Below are 21,637 nucleotides of genomic sequence, written 5' to 3'. Positions count from 1 at the left end.
AACTATATGGCATTCTGGAAAAGGACAAAAGTATGGAGACAGTAAGAGCACCAATGTCTGCCAGCAGTTAGGAAGCTGGGAGGTGAGGAGGCAAGTAGAGGAGGAAGAGATAAAAAAGTGAAGCACAGGAAAATTTTTCACATGGTTAAACTATTCTGTATGATACTATAATGATAGATACATAACAATATGCAGTTCTTAAAACCCATAAAACTGTAAAACAGAGTGAATCTTAATGTAAACTCAGGACTTTAGTTAATAATTATGGACCAAGGTTGGTTCATTAATATAACACAGATGCCACATTAATGCAAGATGTTAAAAGAGAAAACTGTAGGGCAAGGAAGTATATGGAACTGTATATTATGTGCTCAAATTTTCTGCAAATCTAATACTGTTCCAAACAATAAAGTCCAGTAATTTAAAGGTAATAATAAAGGAGCACCCCATCTCCAGTGTTTTTACAACTGCTTTCACAGCAGAATTTTTCTTGAAATAGTTATTATGTTGGCAATATGGCTTTTTCCTTAAGCCTTCTTGACTAAGCACCATAACTCCAAGAAATTTCCTGCCCTGGGTGTCTTTATCTTATGCACCAAAGATTTCTGTTCTTAGCATAATGTCCACTGACCACAAGTTTAATCATGGAATGTTTGGCAGTGTACTTAATCATTCTTGACACAGTCGCAGACAGTACTTTGGTATGTTTTGAGTTATGGGTAAGGTTAAGAAGAGTTGGGAGGCAAAGGGGTGTTCTCGCTACTTCTTTCTGAGCACAGAGCTTGTAATTGACATCTCACTGCTTTTCTTCTCTGAAATTTTCTTTTCAGTTGTGGAAAAGGACACATTCATCATGAGTGAATTGACCTATTTAAAATGCATCAAGCTATGAAATCTTTAAATCCTTGTCAAGACCAGGCTTTCCTTGAGAAAGGTACTTCGTGATCTGATAGCTCACTGCAGAAAAAAATCTTTTTATTCGAATTTAAATAGAATGAATTACATGCCATTTGACCTACTTCAATTTTTATTCAAACATTAACTCATATTCTTGTTTAGTTCTTTTCTGTGTGTCACTTCGCTCTTAACTGAATAATTATTAGCATATATTTACAATAAAAATATGTATGTATTAGTTTCTTCTCTCTGACCTTTTTTTCTTCATGATTTCCAATTTTCTACTTCTTTCTCATGAGGTATACTAAATAGTCTGTCAAGTCTCTCTCTTCAAAAATATGTATATATATGCTAAATCTTTCTCCTTGAACTATTGGATGGCTTTGAACATGACAAATCACTAAGGCACTGGAACTACATTACTATAGTATGAATTCATATCCTAACTCATTTGGATTTATTAGAGTCAAGCTCAAGTCTGACTAAGTAAACAAGATAGTCTTTTGGCTGAGGCAAATTGAGAACAACCACCACTCGGAAAATATAAAGATAGCAATCATTTGTTTCACAGCTTCTAAAATGTATACAGATCCAGTTAGGCCTAGACGCTACCACATTTCTCACACAGATCACTTATCAAATTATATTGCAACTGTCTATTGATTTCTCTGTCTCACCTATCTTTAAGTTTCACAAGAACAGAAACCAGGTCTAACATTTTTACCATATTATTCCTAGTCCCTAGCAAAGTATCTTTTTAAATTTGGTACTCATTAAATAATGAGATAAAGTAAGTAGGTATTCAGACAGTGTTAAAAAAATGGCAAAGATTCTAGCAGTGTGCCAGGGAATCATACTCTATTGAAAAATTTCCTCTACCCATTCACTTCCAAGAAAGCCTAATTACATTTTTCCTGTTGTTTAAAAAGTATCTAAAAGTTTATTTACTAAAAAATGCAAAAAAAAACATCTAATTGACCTTTCATATTTGTTCCACCTTTACATTATCTCATGTATCCATTTCTCAATGGATCCGCATTCTTCTACTAACTCTTTTCATACTTGTTTGTAAGTATATTGTGTCATATTCTTTCCAAGGGGGTATAATATTTAGGTAAGATTAACACATACACTGACTGAACACATACACATGGGATCTAGAAAAATGGTACAGATGATCCTAGACTTGGAAAGGAATTATATTTACTAAAAATTATGCTTACTGTACTAATAATTTTATGGGATATTAATTCATGTAGCAGGGGGAAAAAAGTACCCCTCAATAATTAAGCTGGAGAAATGTTGAATTAAAACAAGTTTGTAGATCACTCTAATGCTGGTCTTCTTGGAGTTCTTCATATACAATGCATGATAAGAATCTCTAATAAGCAGATACTCTACAGACACATTCTGTGAAACACTTTCCTTGTGAAACGTTGGGAAGGATTAAGATTCTGAAGGAGACATAGTTTCAGTCCCTGGGTTAGGAAGATCCCCTAAAGGAGGAAATGGCAACCCACTCCATATTCCTTCCTGGAAAATCCTATGGACAGAGGAGTCTGGAGGGCTATAGTTTATAGGGTCACAAAGAGTTGGACACAACTGAACATGGCTGCATGCACAGAAAGTTCTGTAGTATACATTTTGTGGAATGCCCTACTAGGGAGATAAGAAATTACTGAAGTTCAGAGTCGGTATTCTCCTTACCTTTGACAAGCTAAGTCCTAGAACATAGTGATGGATAGAAAATATTGAAAAGTGACTGAATATCTGAGTGAATACAGTTAAACTGATGTCATCATGATGAGAAGATGTGACTATTTTTTTTTTTAACTTTTACATCTTTTTAATGAAAGTAATTGAATGATTAGAATGTATGGGTACTATACAACTACTTATAGGCTTTATCAGTATTAACTCATTTGAACCTCCATCCAAACCCTATGACATAGATGTTACTATGATTTATTTTTTCACTTTGTTGATGAACAATGGAAGCCTAGAAGTTTTAGTAACTGTCCAAGGATACAAAACCAATAGGTGGAAAGCAAGACTAACAACTCAATTCCTTCTGACTCTGGATCCTGCATTTATAACCGGCATGATAGTATCACTGTGTTTGTCTCAAGTTCTGGCATTTGAGAAAAACCCTGATAGGTACAAAACAATGAACAAGCTAGTTTTTCTTTCCTCTGGAATTGAGGTCAAAAATTTAAAAACAGGACCAAAGATTAAATGATATGTTTCCCTTAGTCCCTGCTCAATCAGGTTGAAAGGCATAAGGGAACACTTTTGGAGAGGAGTGAATGAAAACTGCACTCTATCTCAGGGCTGAAAGCTACTGGAATTTCAGTTTCCTAATCTATAAAATTAGGAATTGTTCCACATAACAAACTGTGAACAATTCTTAAAGAGATGGGAATACCAGACCACCTTACCCGCCTCCTGAGACCTATATGCAAGTCAAGAAGCAACAGTTAAAACTGCACATGAAACAATGAACTGTTCCAAAATTGGGAAAGGAGTACATTAGAGCTGTATGTTGTCACCCTGCTTATTTAACTTATATACAGAGTATATCATGTGAAATGCCAGGCTGGATGAATCACTAGCTGGAATCAAGATTGCCAGAAGAAATATCGATAACCTCAGATATGCAGATGATACCACTCTAATGGCAGAAAATGAAGAGGAACTAAAGAGCCTCTTGATGAAGGTAAAAAGGAGAATTAAAAGCTGGCTTAAAACCCAGTATTTAAAAAATTAAGATCATAGCATCTGGTCCCATCACTTCATGGCAAAGAGATGGGGGAAAAGTACAAGCAGTGACAGATTTTATTTCCTTGGTCTTTAAAATAACTTCATGTCTGAAACCATGAAATTAAAAGATGTTTGCTCTTTTGGAAAAAAGCTATGACAAAACTAGACAGCATATTAAAAAGCAGAGACATCACTTTGCAAACAAATGTCCATCTAGTCAAAGCTATGATTTTTCCAGTAGTCATGTGTGGATGTGAGAACTGGACCAGAAAGAAGGCTGAGTGCCAAAGACTGTGTTCGAATTGTGGTGCTGGAGAAGACTCTTGAGAGTCCCTTGGACAGCAAGGAGATCAAACCAGTCAATCATAAAGGAAATCAACCCTTAATATTCATTGGAAGGACTGATGCTGAAGCTGAAGCTCCAATACTGATGAGAAGAGTTGAGCCATTGGAAAAACCCCTGATACTGGGAAAGATTGAGGGCAGGAGGAGAAGGAGGTGACAGAGGATGAAATGGTTGAATAGTATCACAGACTCAATGGACATGAGTTTGAGCAAACTCCGGGAGATAATGAAGGACAGGGGAGCCTGGCGTGCTGCAGTCCACAGGGGTGCAAAGGGTCAGACACAACTTAGTGACCGAACAACAACAATCTGTAAAATGGAGACAAGGCTTACTTCAGAGAGTTGTTCTGGGGATTAAAAAATCATATATAGAAAAGAACTCTAGAGCCAGAATATCAGAATTTGAATTCCAGCCCTAATATTTTCTAACTGAGTAATCTTGTGCAAGTTGTTTAACCTATCTCTGCTTAGTTCCCTCATCTGTAAACTTGATTGGCAATAGTGTCTACCACACAGGATCACTGCAAGAATCAAATGAGTTGAAATACATAAGACATCACAGTCTCATCCAGGGAAAGCACTGTGTACAAGTTAGTTATAGCAGTTAAGCAGCAAATGGTACCTTTCATATGTATTTGTCCCAACAGCATGTACAAAAAGCATGAGGCTTTGATAAGCCTTATTTAATTACAATCACTGCCTACACGTTACAACCTATCAACATGTTTAATTTTTCTGAGCATTAGTTTTTTTTTTTCTTTTATAAAATGCAAACAAAAAAGCTATGTCACAGAATTTTCAAGAAGATTAAATTACTCACTATATGCAAAGCAAGGTACATAGAAGTTTTCAAAAATATTAGTATTTTCCTTCCTCCTTTCTTCCTTTTTTTGTTCATTCCTTCCCTGCTCCCTTCCTTTCATAGTAGTCTTGATCTCTGAGTCTTAAATATCACATAAAGATATATCTTCAACAATTTGTGCTGAATCTTTTAAAAACAAACTCACAAGACACAATAATGCTTTCAATAGTGCTTTGGATATTAATTAACTCAGATACCATGATTTTGAAATATACAAAAATAATTTTTCTTTATTGGAAATAAATATATTTATTGGAAATATATATATTCAACTGGTATACTAATAAATTTTGCTTGTTGCCTTACCAGGATGCTTGCAAGTGGTAAATAAACACTTGAGAGAACTAGGTAAATATTCCCAATATCTTGAAACTATTTTAGAGGTAGAAAGAATCTGATTTTCATGATCAAAGAGTAGATTTTCTTCCAATTTCCTGATTTAATGTAAATCTAGTGAGGCAGAGAAATCTTGAGTCAAATTATCTCACTAATTCTAAACCTCTAGGGCCCTGTGAACTCACAGATAGCTTTATGTACAAGCCTCAACACAAGCATTATGGGAAAATTGTCATTAGCTATATTGATGCTGTGATTAAAAGCAATCTTACTTTATGTCCTTTGAGAGACTTAAAGTATTACAACTTGAAGACACTTAAACATGCTCTAACCAATCAGCACTAATAATACCTTAAGTGTATATTCAATATTATAGATCTCAAAGGAATATTACATGTATTATCACACACATCTCTGTGAAGGAAGCAGAACAAGTATTACAATCTCAACTTTATAAATTAGGCAAATAAAACACAGGTGAAATATTATGCTCCAAATTTCACAGCTTATAAACAGAGACACAACTGAAATACAGGTTTTATCTTAGTCTAAAAAAATGTTATTTCTGCCACACATCCTACTTCCCAAAAATGTATGTTAAAAATATAAGAGAATTGAGTGGTGACATATTCAGCATATAGTCATTTATCATTGTTTTTGATGAATTCTGGGTTTGGCTTATTGTCAAATTAATTCCCTTTGGCCAAGGGAGCATCTTCTGCTCTAACGCCACTGCCAAATTCTCTCTAATATTCAGACATACTGAAACTTTGGATGGGTCAGCATTTGAACCTTTGAACCTAACTTTCCCCTTGGAGCCATCTCTGTGAGTCATGATAACACCAAATTTGCCCTTTCTCTCTGAAATAATTGCATGGGAGAAACAGAACAGGCCCCTATTAATCCCTCAAAAGTCCCCCCACTGTTATTTTAAAGAAACTGTAGAGTAGTTTGAAATCTGAAATCTTTATGAGAGGATATAAAAATCTACCAATGATCTTTACCCCCTACAGGGTAGTTGCGTATTGCTTCATATCCCCTATGATCACTGGCAGTTGATGATGAGAGATGGGAATGATTAGAGTTAAAAACAAATAAGAGGGGACCTAGAGACTGTCATACAGAATGGAGTAAGTCAGAAAGAAAAAAAAAAAGATTATACATTAATGCATGTATATGGAATCTAGAAAAATGGTATAGGTAGTATACCTATTCTATACCTATAGAAAAATTCTACTATTTGCAAAGTAGAAATAGACACACAGACATAGAGAACAAACTTACGGACACCAAGGTGGGAAAGGGTATGGTGGGATGAATTGGGAGACTGGGATTGACATATATACATTACTGATATATTTATGGGCTTCTCAGGTGGCACTAGTGATTAAGAATCCATCTGCTAATGCAGGAGATGTGGGTTCTGTCCCTGCTTTGGGAAGATCCCCTGAGAAAGAAATGGCAACCCATTCCAGTAATCTTGCCTGTAAAAGTCCCATGAAGGAGCCTGATGGACTATGGCCCATGGGGTTGGGTACTATGAATAAAATAGATAACTAATAAGAACCTACTGAAGAGCTGAGGGAACTCTACTCAGGGCTCTATGGTGACCTAAATGGGAAGGAAATCCAAAGAAGAGGGAATGTATGTGCACGTGCTGCTGATTCACTTTGTTGTATAGTAGAAATTAACACAACATTGTAAAGCAACTATACTCCAATAAAAATTAATAAAGATAAAATAAGGGGGAGAAAACCAATTTGTATTGAGCATCAACTTCCTTTGAGTAATAATAGTAAGAGTGTCAAAAGATTTTAAAATAAAGTACTTTCAGTCCTAAAGATGTCTTTTAAGTAATGTGTGAGTGCCTCTGTATCTCAGTTTTCTTATATTAAAGTCTTTGTAAGAATGATGATAGCAAGCTTTATGGGGTGTGCCAGCTGCTGTAACAAATGCTTTATATAAGTGTGTTATCTAACTAAATCCTGAGAACAAACTTTAAATGTAAGCATTATCATTAACCCCATTTTACTCATCAGGAAACAGAGAGAGAGTGGTTAATTAACCCAAGTCACAGAGTGAGTAGTGGCAAAGCTGAGATATGAACCCAGCTCATCTCTCTCCAGGACCTCTGCTCTTATTGTAATCTACTAGCTCCATATGATTATTGGAACTATTATTATTATTATTGTAAATTCTTTTTGAAACACAAACACTCTCTGCTCATTTAACTTGATTTCTACATCTTTTTGCATATACTGATCTTACCTTATCCCAAGCCTTAAGCAGGTTGTCTGTTAAACTTGACCTTGATTCCTACCTTCCTATCCAGGACTCTAGCTGGCACCTTCTTCCCTGGCGTCTCACTTCATCTCCAGAATTACCTCCAGCTAGTATGGTCACTTGTACCTGGATTTTGGTGTGTGCTCAATGTTTCTTTGCTTAGTTATTTAGTCCTAGTTTGTGTTGGTGTGTATGTGTTTCAAATCAAAGGAGAGAGTCATTGCTTGAAATTAAGAACAAGCCAAAACAAACAAACAAACAAAAACCCAAAACAAACCTCTTGCCTTTAAACTCAAGAAGGAAAGCCCTCATCTCTGGCACATAAACACTTTGACATTCAGAATTTTATTAATCCATTTTTTTTCTATCATCACCATTCCCTCCACTGTTCCTCGCCCTTTACAAACAGGACATGACATGAGCACTGGTTGCATTGGTGAGAGAAACCCAGAGGGGAAGCAACATTCTTATTTTTACAGCTCCAAGTTTCTCTCTCTAGGTTCACAAGTTCGGAACTACCATCTGTACTAGGGAGAGCGAGCCGGCAGAGAGTAACAAGAAACCGCTGAGAGGAAAGGCAACGATGCCAAAGGGGAAGCTAAATCACCCACCTGTCAGGGTTTTAGACGCTGGAAATGTCATTTTAGTGAATAATTCAAGCCTCTCTCTCCAATTCCAAAAATGTGCCTCTGCTCAGTGCCCTTGCCTCCACACTGTTACGTGTGAGAGAGAGGGGGCCGGCAGTGTGTCAAGGGCATCACACCCGACTATGCAGCCCACTCTATAAAAGCTCAAAGGACCTCACTGCATAGGACAAATGGATGATTTTTTTTTTTTTTTCCAGGGGAAAAAAAAAAGCCAAATGTCTGAACGTCTCTGGTCACCTTTACATTCTCTTTTCAGGGTTGTTGATTTAAAATGTTTATCCCTAGTCAAACATCCCCGACAGAGAGAGGAACCTCCTCCCCAAAGATGCATTAAGAGTAGAGAAATCAAAGGGACACAGAGTGTAGCCATAATTTAGAATCATAATAGTTATTTTAAATCTGATTATATATATATTATTATAAAAATATATTAAAATGAAATTTTAAAGCAATCTTAGCAAAGCTAAGAAACAACCTAATTTCACATTTTAAATAAAACCTGGAAGAAAGGGATACAATAATATGATCAAGGCAATTTAGAAGAAAAATTCTATGAAAGTATAGACATTTTCAGCCACAGGGCGTTAATAGATCACTTCATATTATCACTTTACCTCTCACCCTTTAATTTATAGAATCAAAGTCTCAGGCCCAGAAACCATTTCTAGCTTGTTGATTAATGGCTGAACTAGACCTAGAACCCAAATGTCTGAATCTTTATGCTTTTTTCCTTTATGCCAAGTAACATTATTTAAAGAAAATGTTATTGCTAGTTTATATACCAGTAATCAAATCCAACTAAGTCAATCTGAATTTACCAATGAGGTAAAAATATTCTTTCTATGGTTTACCTAGAATCAGGAGGCTAAACACTTGAAAATTCCACTTGACACTGAACATGTAGGTTTATTATACTATTTTTTTCTAACCATCAAAAAATCAGTTAGAGATTAGGGGGAAAAACCCTCATTTTTTACATTTAACTGTGGTAAAAACTGAGTTTTACCTTTTATCATAACTAAGAAAATTAAAGTCAAGATGGCAAATATTAAGTGTCTTATCATCTTTTAAAAAATAGAGTTATTTCATTTCCACTGAAGCCTCACACACCTCTGCATGCTTATAGATTTGCCAATTGGGCCTTTCAGGAGCTATTAGGCTCAGATTCCCATACAAACATAGGAAATAAAACTCTGGCTCTTGATCAAAAACATATTCTCAATGTGCTTATGAAAGAGCAAAAAAAATGAAAAGAAACAATCTTCCCAAGAATTGGGCTTGTTATTACCTTATTTTCAATTCCATATGTCAAATGGAATCCTGGAGGGATGAGATATAATACTGGAAAGTACATTACAAGGGGAGAAAGCTCTCTATTAGTCTGATGATAAAAACTAGGTGAACAACCACCTCTTTTCCTTCTCTAATTTTCTAGTATGGTTTCCTGCCTGCCGGTAAATGTGTAAATTACAAATAGAAGCAACTGAGTATCTATGTATCTGTCTATTAGTTTATGGCCACCCAGCCAATTTAAAATGAAAAGTTCAACTATGTTTCATCTTATTACCTCCAGCAGAAAGGAAAAAAATATAAAAAAAATTGTGGGGTATAGATTTTTTTAAAGCTACTGAAGTAGTATCATCACAATCTTGAAATGCTTTCATTCATAAGAAAATTTATGGTCAATCATCTGAGTGTATCATCAAAGCAAAATGATTGTTAAAAAAATGTCCAGGTAATTGAGTGAATTTTTCACTTTTGTTGGATGATTTAGTAAAATATAGACTATGCTGAAAATCATTGTTAAAAAGAAATGGTTTATTAATGAGTCATGAATTAAAGTGTGGGATATTTTAAGTATGAAAAAGTATAAATGCAAAATTTATTATCAAGCTTCAGGCTGTGTTAGAAATTTCTAAAGTTGCTTAATTTCAGTTCTTGTGTAAGGTCATGCCTCACACTCAGTCTTATGAAATGAGACATTCTTAGAAATGGACTTGGTCTAGATAGATGTGTTAAATTAGACCAAATGGTTTTAACCACAGTAAGAGTCAGTCATTTTAGTTCTTGAAACTACTAGTACTTGATTATTAGTTTGATAAAAGAAGGATTTTAGAAGATAGGGCTTGTCATTATGTGACTTGATGTGCATTTGGTCACATCAATTTTGGTTAAAGAATTATCGGATATTTAGCTGCATAAATCTGGAAAGGGCATTGGGAAACACTCAATCAAAATGTGTCTATAATTAGTCTCTCTGGCTCTATTTTGAGGTTGGAAAGACTATAAGAAGCACTATAATTATAGTTTCCACAAACTAGACACTATGGTGGTTTGAAACCATGTCTGGTAACCAACAGCTTGAACTGGAATGTCCTAATTCTACCCCATTTATTACCTAGGGCATTACTGTCCACCATATTTATCTTCTTCCTTGCCTTTGTCAGATCTTAGCCACCAACAGTATGTCTTGCATCTAGTTTAAATGTAGGTCAGATGATGTGCTCTGATCAAACAGTATTAAGATAATCATACCAGAACTACTATTTGGCATCCAAGGGTCAAGGGTGGTGAAAGGCAGTGGGGCCAAAAGTGCGAGAGAAGTGGCGGTTACTAAATAATGTATGCTCCTTGTGGGCAGGTATCACGTCTGTCTTATTCTCTACATCACAAGTGTCTAGGATATTAAATAAATGAATAATATTAAGCAGAAGGCAGTCCTGAAGAGAAACAATAGGAGGAAGAAAGGTCATCCTGATTAGATTTTCTCCTCATTAAACCCCTTTCAAACTGCATACCATAACTTTTCTTCTTAGTCAAGGAAAATAATAGTTTTTTTTTTTTTAATAAAACATCAATTATGTGAATGTATGATAAAGGATACGCCTGGCACTGAAAAAAAAATAAAAATAAACACCTGGCACTGAAAAAAAAAAAAAAATAAACACCTGGCACTGAAAAAAAAAAAAAAAAAAGATAAAGGATACGTAATACTATCAATTCCTGTTTCCCCGACGGACATTATCCCCTGGTAAATGTGGAATTAGCTTCAGAATCTTTCTTAACACAGTGCTCCAGTGTGCTAAGGATCCACTGCTTCTGTTACCACTAAGTGAGAGAAAATCAAGCCATTTCCAACGTGGTGAAAATAAGTATATTGGTCTTCTGAAAAATTCTAGTTTCACAACAAAAACACAAGCAACAAAGTAGGTAAGTTGGAGTTCATCAAAGATAAAAAACTTTGTGTTTCAAAAGACATTATCAAGAAAATAAAACTACAACCAATGGACTGGGTGAAAATATTTTCAAGTCACATACATGAAAGGGGAATTGTATCTAGAATACAAATATATATATAAAAACTTAACAACAAAAAGCCAAACAACTCAATTTAGAAGTGGGTATGGGATCTGAACATATATTTCTCCATATACAAATGGCACATGAAAAGATGTTCAACATCATTATTCCTCAGAGAAATGCAAATCAAAACCACTGTGTACCACTTCATAACCATTAAGATGGCTAAAATAAAAAAGATAATAAATGTGTTGGTGAGGATGAAGAAAATTTGGAACCCTCACACACTGATAGTCAGAATGCAAAAATGGTGCATTTGGAAAACAATCTAGCAGCTGCTGTTAATGTTAAGCATAGAGTTATCATATGTTCCAGTAATTTCACTTCTGATACATACCCAAGAAAAATGGAAACATACATGCATACAAAAATGTGCACACAAATGTTTAGGACAGAATTATTTATAATAGCCAAAAGGTGAAAATAGTCCAAATATCCATCAATTCATGAAAGGATAAATAAAATATAGTATATCTATACAATGGAATATTATCCAGCGATCAAAAAAATGGATACCGATATATGCTACAGCAGGATAAACTTTGAACACACAATGCTAAGAAAATAGTCACAAAGGAAAAACCACAGTATGATTCTATTTATATGTAATGTCCAGAATAGGCAGATCCATAGTAGCTTAGTGATTGCATGGGTCTGTAGGATAGAAAAATGGGGTACAAGGGCAAAAGATAATGGATATAGGATTTCTCTTTGAACTGATAAAAATATTCTAAAATTGATTATGGTGAGCATAGTGCAACTTTGTGAATATATTAAGAGCCGTTGAGTTTTATACTTTACATGGGTCAATTGTGTGGTATGTGAGTTACATCTCAATAAAACTTACAAAAAATAATCCGAGTGTAAAGGACTCTCTGAATCTTTTCTTTTCCACCCCTCAACTAGACAGGGCTTTCATTCTCTTCATGTAATGAAATTAGAAATATTTAAAGAGGATCACAAATATAATATAAACGTGTCTGTGTATCACACACACATCATACACCCAAATTTGTATATATGCACACATATAAGAAATAGCCTGAGGCACTGTTCAACGGTTTGAGCATTCTCTCTCACTTCAGTCCATCACAGCCACTTTTCCCATACTCTCCCTACGGGTTTTATGACCAGGACCAATTAGACAGTATTGTTTAATTGGATTGTGGAGGCCTGCCAACAATTTAGTGAATTACACAGCTGTCACATCAGTACATGAGTGATAGTTGGCAGAGAGACAATAACAGTAACAAAAGCACCCAACGTACCAATCATAGGAAAAAGAAGAAGCAAACTGTTCCAAAGTACCCGTGGAATCATTATTGGGGGGGAAAAAAGCATACTTTAATTTCTGGATATTTTGCATATGGAAGCAAGTCAAGAATACAAGAGGAACTCAGTAAGTGCCTGACCTCACTTCACTCTTCTCAATGTACACACTAGGATCACTTTAAGACTTTATTGGATTTAGCCCAAGGTATTATTCTACATTGGAGAAGGCAATGGCACCCCACTCCAGTACTCTTGCCTGGAAAATCCCATGGACGGAGGAGCCTGGTAGGCTGCAGTCCATGGGGTCATGAAGAGTCGGACATGACTGAGCGACTTCACTTTCACTTTTCACTTTTATGCATTGGAGAAGGAAATGGCAACCCACTCCAGTGTTCTTGCTTGGAGAATCCCAGGGATGGGGTCACACAGAGTTGGACACGACTGAAGTGACTTAGCAGTAGTAGTAGCAGCATTATTCTACATATGCAAGAGATGCTTCTTTGGTGGCTCAGAGGATAGAGAATCTGCCTACAATATAGGAGACTGGGTTCAATCCATGGGTCACCCCCATGGAGAAGGGAATGACTACCCACCCCAGTAATCTTGCTTAGAGAATTCCATGGACAGAGGAGGCTGGCAGGCTACAGTCCATGGAGTTGCGAAGAGTTGGACACAACTGAGTGACTAATGCTTTCATGAAAGAGGAGCATTCAGAGTCCTGGTTTTGGAAAGTACTATTGGAGACACAAGAACTGAGTAAACCAGGGATGGAAGGCCACTAAAACTCCAGCCAATCACTCTGTCCTTTTTTTCAGTGCTTCACATATTGACCAACAGTCTAACTGGCCTAAGACATGGCTCATATCATGTCATTCCTGGTTCACAAACCATCACACACAATAAAAGTCCAACTTCCTAAAGCTTTCTAAGATTTGGCTGTTGGTTCCCTCACTTGTATTCACCGCTGATGAATTCACCCATTAACCAGACATACCAAACTCCTCATTGTTCTTTCAAATGATTTTTGAAATTTTCTTTCTGCTTATGGTAATCCCATTGGCTACTGAAAATGCCTCTCAACTATTTCTGCTTGCAGAAATCCTAAAGATTTTCCACACCCCAGCTCAATAGTCTCAACTCACATAATGAAAAGTTATTTGCAAATGTCTACATTATTTAATACACAATAAATTCCGTGTGGTTACAGGAAGTTTAGTTCATTTTTGCATACTTAATAAAATCTGGATTTGTGCCTAAAGATTACAATAATCATAGTAAAAATAATGTAATGATTATGTGAATATGAATGTAAATACATATATGCATGTATATATGTATTTCATTTTGCAACCTTCAGATTTAAAATAAGATCACATGTTTTCAATATTTAGATCAATATAATCCTCTAATACACTACTGAAAAATTGTTCCTTGTTCCTTTCCTGCTCTTTCCTACTTACTCCGATAGGTTCATAACCCCACATTAACAACTCAGGGCAAGGGACTAGTCATGGACATGAATGCTTCGTGGAGAAAGAATTGAGAAGCTTTCCACTGCCTTAGAAATCTCTGCTGTCTAGCAAGCTTGCATTATTGCTGCAAATGGAAAGAAAAGGTCACTCTTCTTGCAGTTCATTTCAGTTACTGTTTCCCTGTATTCTGGTAAAGGAGACTTTGCAAAGCTACATTTTTTGTGCTTGTTGGAAGAATCTTAAACTCACATACATTTGTATGTTTTTCACATTTTTCTCCAAGGAATGTTCAGAACACTTGCATTTTCAAGCTTTAGCCTAAAGCAACTGCAGAGAACTATAGGTAGTTATTCCCCTCACACAGCTCAGACTCAGATATTGACTCCAAGTAATTATCCTCCTCTCTTCTTCTCAAGCTGAGTTTCCCTTCAAGGGCTCATGGTTTCTTTTCCTGCTTGATGGCCTCAGTAAGACCCAAACTAGTGTGTCAGACCCGCACTTCTTGCTTTTCAGTCACTTAGTTGTGTCTGACTCTTGGTGACCCCATGGACTGTAGACCCCCAGGCTCCTCTGTCCATGGGATTTCCCAGGCAAGAATACTGGAGTGAGTTTCCATTTCCTTCTCCAGTGAATTGTCCCAACCCAGGGATTGAACCCCTGTCTCCTGCATCAGCAGGTGGATTCTCTGCCACTGAATCACTTGGGAAGCCCTACTAGTGTGTCAGAGATGCCACCTAATAGTTTGAATGTTGAAAGTGAAAGGGTCAAAGAAGTAGATTTAAAATTCAAGATTTTCTTGCCCACATATTATACTTCAATGAACTGGACTTTGTTTAAAAAAAAATGAAAGATCAGAATCTTAATCCCTTTCTTCCCAGGAGTCTTCATGGTCTTACTAACAATTTCATCATCCCTTTTTCAGTGATCTCAGATCTTGACACTTCAAAAGTTATGGGGAGAGAACCTCTGTTAGGCCAAAGAAATATCCAGGCCCACTCTTTCCTGACAACACACTAACATAACTAACATCTTTCAAGTTATATTCTTCCAAAAGATATTTAATGTCTCTGATGCCAGAAATAAAGGTAAATAATAAATTGTAAGCAGAAGATTCTCTAATTTAAAGCTAACTGAAAGAAAAGGAAAAAAAGGGAGATAACAGGGAAGTCAATCAAATACAACAATTGATCATAATTTCTAAACTTCCTTAAGTTCTATTATGTGAAAGGCATGGTATTAGGTATGTTTTATGTAGATTTTCTCTTAATCCTTTCAACTACCCTGTTGTCCTCACTGACTGAGGAACTGGAGAATCAAGCAATATAGAAATGTCCTGTGGGGACTTCCCTGGTGGTCCAGTGACTAAGACGTTGTCCTTCCCATGTAGGGGGTCCCGGTTACATCCACGATTAGGGAACTAGATCCCACATGCCAAAACTAAGAATTCTAGCACAGTAACTAAAAGAATTGTGTGCCACAATGAAGACTGAAGATCCCACATGAGGCAACTAAGACCAAGCACAGCCAAACAAATAAATAAATATTAAAAAGAAAGGTCCTCCAGTTCATCCACAGGGTGAATGTTACACTTAATAGTAGAGCTGAGATCTGTCTGATTCCACTACCTACGTTATTAGCCACCAAACCCACCTGTCCCAAAATAGATGCCCATTTATTAGACTATTAATAGAACTCCAATACTTGGGCAACCTGATATGAAGAACTGACTCATTTGAAAAGACCCTGATGGTGGGAAAGATTGAAGGTGCGAGGAGAAGGAGACCACAGAGGATAAGATGGTTGGATGGCATCACCGACTCACTGGACATGAGTTTGAGTAAACTCCGGGAATTGGTGATTGACAGGGAAACCTGGCGTGCTCAACTTTAAAAAGGTTAAACCAACTTCATCCAATTTATTATATATTTTTCACATATTGATAAAGATATATGAAACAAATATATATTAAGTCTATTCAGGGTACTCTTCTAGGGTTAATTAAACTGGCTCCTTGCTGTCTTAGCATTTTTGTACTGACGTACAAATATTTTCTTCCTTTTTCTTCCTGTGCTGTACCACCAGGGTCTGATGAGGCAGCAGTATTATCTTTTTGCTAAAAGCAATTCCTATATAATATAATACTGTATCACTGCAAAAAACAAAACAATTTTCTGCTGTAACATTTTATAGTGGCTGCAATTGTCATATAGTCATTATAATCACGGTGCATTCTACAGATCTCTTATGCAACCAGCATTCCTTTCTTCCAGTTTTTTTCTTCTTTTTTTTCCTCTCTCTCTCATTTCATGTGTAGACTATTTGGTGAAATTGTATTTGGATTTGGGACCTATGTTCTGGGACTCAGCCATTTAAAGGGATGAGAAAAATGTGCTTTTGTCTCCTGCATTGCTAGCAGATCTATCAAGCTTTCATTCTTGCCTTGGGAACCTCTCTGGTGTCAGAACAGTGACGGATGAGGTGAATATCTTCTTGCCTATACAAGTACTGAGAACAGTGACCACATATTGAGAGGCACTCATCCTGGAATAAAACTCCAAGTGTTTTTGATTAGAAAGCCTCTTGTACTTTTCCATCATATAGGTAGTAAAGCTAAAAAATAACACTAGGTAGTAAAAAATCCACATACTATTTCACAAGACTATGACTGTACAAGATCATATGTACTAGTACATAAATAAGGAAGGGAGATAAAGACAATGTATAAATTGTCTTTGTTCATTAGCATGCCTGCTAACAAATCAGGTTCATTTCTTGAGGGTTAGATACTTCTTTCATAAATTTGCTCATCATCATCATGCCTGCAAAATACATATATCATCATGCCTGCAAAATACATGTATTTATGTTTTCATTTTTTTGTAACAATTTTCCTCCACTAGAAGGAAAAGGACACATTATGTCCTTCAGACAGTAAAGATACACATGGAAATACGTATATTTCCAAAACCTGTGGAAAAATGCTTTGTGATTTGAACCAGGAGCTGCTGTGTTTCACACACCCACCCATCTCTACTGTTCTTTTTAATGACAAGTTACAAATGAGGGGAAAGAACATATTGTTGGTTGTCAGACAGCCTTGCCATTTACCAAGTGTCAGAGAGCGAGTTACTTAATCTGCTGAACCTCAGTTTTTTCACCTTGGAAATCAAGATAATGATATGTACACTGAAGAGTTCATGAGAAGATTAAATGAGATAATAAAGCACATACACAAAAATCCTCCATTTTATACAGAATTCTTAAGAATGGTAACTATTAATATCACTGTTGCCTTTAAGGTTATATCAAAACTATAAATAGTCAAATAATAACCTAGAATAGTTTTGAAAATTTCAATATGATTGCTGCCCAGAACTACATTTTCTGAACCCTATCAGCTATTTGTCAGGTGTATCACAGGTTGACTAAGTAAAATTCCAATGGTGAGAATCTTTTTTGCTCAATTTCAGTAGCATTGCTAAGGAGAAAGCAGCTTTCCATGCCACTGTCCGCAAACCAATCCATAATTTTAAGTTAGAGAGTCATACTTCTTCCACTCAGTGTCAGAAGGGAGAGTGTCCTTTAATATACACATGTGCACTCACTTGTATGTACTTACATATACACACTATAGTCAACTCACTCAGGTGTTATATGGTAAACAGAGCTACAAAGGAAAATAGGGGAGGAAAGAAGATGGATAATGTTGAGGAGGGAGGTAGTGTTATTTAAATAGGGTAGTCAATAAAGAAGTATCATTTGAAAAAATACTGAAAATAATGAAAAGGCTGTTCATACCCATAAAATTAGGGAAGAGTATTAGAGTATTACAGGCTAATGGAAGAGTACTCCAGGCTGATGGAACAGCCAATGGTAACACCCCAAGGCAGAAATGTGCTTTCTCAGGTCAAAAAGAGCAAGAAGGTCAGAATGGTTGGAGCCAGTGGTCAAGCTGAGAGGAACAGGGCCCTGATCTCTAATAAGGACTTTCATTTTATTACAAGGCAAGAAGCCAATAAAGTTTCAAACAGAAAGAAGAGTAACATGATCCCAGAAGCTGTTTAAAAGAATCACTATAGCTTCTTTGTAGAGATAGACTAAAGGGTAGAAGGAGATGGACCCAGTGTGTGTAGGCAGTTATACAATTTTAAGCATCAACAGCATAGAGAGGATATTTAAAACCTTGAGAATAGGTAAGATCCTCTAGGGAGTTTTAAGTATTAGGAGGATCATTCCCTGGGATACTCTAAAAGTTACGGGTTGGGGAATTAAGAAATTAGAAAGAGTTGTTCCTGAAATCAAAAAAACTTCATGTTTTTCCAGAAGACAGGTGAAAATGAATATCATAGGAGAAGGTAGAGTAACTGAGTCAAATGTTGTCAATAGGTCAAGTAGAGTATGGGCTAACAATCTACCATTGAATTTAGCAATATGGATGTCATTACTCTGACTGGAGCAGCATCTGCAGATTATTAGTGTAGGAAACTTATTTAGAATGAATACAAAAGACAATTGGGGGACTTCCCTGGTGGTCCAGTGGTTGAGACTCTGTGCTTCCAGTCCTACAAGGTGTGGCCAAAAGAAGAAAAAGAAAAAAGAATAGAAGAAAGACAGCAAGTGTTTACATCTTTCTAGGCCTCTGGCTATGAAATGAGGACAGGACTCCAATAGAGTGTGAAGTCAAGAGAAGGTTTGTTGTTTGCTTTTCTGTTGTGGTGATTATTGCTTTTTGTTTGGAAAGTGTAATCTCTTTCTTTCTTATTCTTCCCCTGTGTCCTGGGGGTGAGCATGAGCTGGAGGATGGAACTAATGGAAATAGACTTGAAATGTTTTTCACAAATAAAATCTTTGTGAAAAATCTTTCTTTCCAAATCAGTCTTGTTTGGAAACTTTTCTTGACATCTAGTGAAGGGAATGGCATTAATATATAAAATATTCTAAGGTTGTTTGGCAGTGGGAGCCTTCTTACATATCATAGAAACGTTAATATCCCTTATTTATTTATATTGGGTAGACGGTGTTTCTGGAATCTTTTTGTTATTGTCTTAGAATACTTAGGATGAAAAAATGCTTATTCCAGTGTAGAGGAATAATTGCCACTTTAATCTGTCTCCTTGTCATTGCATCTTAGGGGACTTTCTGTTTCTTATGGTTCAGAAGTCCTGACTTACTTGGAGCCAAATATGACCCTTTTGCTTACTGCTTTATATATATATATGTATGTACATATTTATATATATAAATCCTTCAAACTGTGTTCCAATTATTGCCATGCAATTACCTTGACTCGTAAATGAAGGAAAAAGATTAAGGCAATTTTTCAGAGGGGTCCAGCTAGATCCCAATTTGTTGACTTTCAGAACTGTAAACTATTAATAGAGCAATTAATAAAATGTGGATAAATAGACTGCATATTTTACTAAAGTATAGATACTTTAGGGCAGACACAAAAATTATTCCACTGCTTCCAAACCAGCTATGATTATGTTTGTAATACATAATGATGCAAATCAAATAGGTAATTTAACTACATAATAATGTAATGAACTATTATACAAACTTATGAAATATAAACATGAAAGGTTGTTGGTTTTTTCATAAATAATAAGCTGAATTCTTTTGCAAATAAAAACATTAAAAAATTTGCTATTAAACTAAGTATGGCAAGATATATTCAAATGGTTTGGAGAAAACAATTACAAAAATGTAGACTTCTACAGTCAACTTTGTTAGTGTTTTAAGTTCTCACACTAAAGGAAAATTGTAAGTAATGCATTGTGTACACATGACCTATGACAATTTCTTTATAGGTCCCAGATCTATAGAAAGTGTTTGCCTCATTAAAAGATTGGTTTTATTTAGTTGCTAAATCATGTCTGAATATTTTGAGACTCCATGAACTGTACCCACCAGAATCCTCTGTTTGTGGGATCTCCCAGGCAAGAATCCTGGAGATACTGGAGTGGGTTGCCATTTGCTTGTCCAGGGGATCTTCCCAAACCAGGGATTAAATCCATGTCTCCTTCACTGGCAGGCACATTACTTAGCGAACCACTTGGGAAGCCGATTAAAAGATTGGTGAATGGATATACATTTGAATGTTTTAAATGTAAAAAAAAAAAAAAGTTAATTTCCTTATACACCCATTTTTATGATTTCCTACTTTAACCAGTTTTTTGATTAACTGACTATGAGAGTCAGGGTTCTCCAGTGAAACAGAACTAATAGGAGATATTTAGGTATAAAAGAGATAGGCATATGACATCATTATAGATTGTGGATGTATGACACATTATAGATTATATGGAAAGATATAGTGACATTTATTATAGGAATTGGCTCACATGATTCTGAAGCTAAGTCCCATGACCTGCTAGTCCCATGACCTGCTGTCTGCAAACTAGAGAACCAGGAAAGCTGGTTTTGTAATTCAGTCTCAATTACCATCCCTGGAACAGGAAATGGCAACTCACTCCACTATTCCTACCTAGAGAATCCCATGGATATAGGAGCCTGATGAGCTATAGTCCATTGAGTCACAAAGAGTCAGACATGACTGAGGAGCGACTAACACACCATCCAAACGGACTGGGAACCAGAACTGGATTTAAGTCCTAAGGCAATGGCACCCCACTCTAGTCCTCTTGCCTGGAAAATCCCATGGACGGAGGAGCCTGGTAGGCTGCAGTCCATGGGGTTGCGAAGAGTAGGACATGACTGAGCAACTTAACTTTTCACCATATCCAAAGGCCCAAGAGTCAGGAGAGCTATCTATATTTGAGTGTGGAAGAAGACTCATACCCAGGTTAAGAAAGAGAGTAAATTTGTTCTTCCTCCACCCTTTTGTTTCATTCAGGCCCTCAAAAGGATTGGATGACACCTCTCCATATTGGTGAGGCTGTCTTCTTTACTAATTCAAATGCTAATCTTTTCCAGAAACAGCTTTACAGACACCCCCAGGAATGATGTTTATCAGCTATCTGGGCATCCCTTAGGCCACTCAAGTCGACACATACAATTAATCATCACAGTGACCATCAAAATAGTCAGAGTTTTTACTCTATTTTTCAAGTATTTTTTAAAATTTATTTTAATTGGAGGCTAATTACTTTACAATATTGTGGTGGCTTTTGCCATACATTCACATGAATCAGCCACGGGTGTACATGTGTTCCCCATCCTGACCCTCCCTCTTTATTAAATATTCAAGTGGCTTCCTAAAATATAGGTAAATCAATATTTAGGTTAAATTTTGCATTCAACTCTGTTCCAATAACCTTATAACCTAAGTATTTTTCAATGTTAATACAAGTCTTTGAGGTAGTAAATATTTAATAATCAGTCAACAGGGGCCAACCCGGTTAGAATAGAATGCTGGGCAACTGAAAGTTAATGACTGCAAG

This window comes from Cervus canadensis, chromosome 8, assembly GCF_019320065.1.
Source record: "Cervus canadensis isolate Bull #8, Minnesota chromosome 8, ASM1932006v1, whole genome shotgun sequence".
Lineage (NCBI taxonomy): Eukaryota > Metazoa > Chordata > Mammalia > Artiodactyla > Cervidae > Cervus > Cervus canadensis.
The sequence above is the reverse complement of the archived record's forward strand: the minus strand, read 5'-3'. Positions refer to the sequence as shown.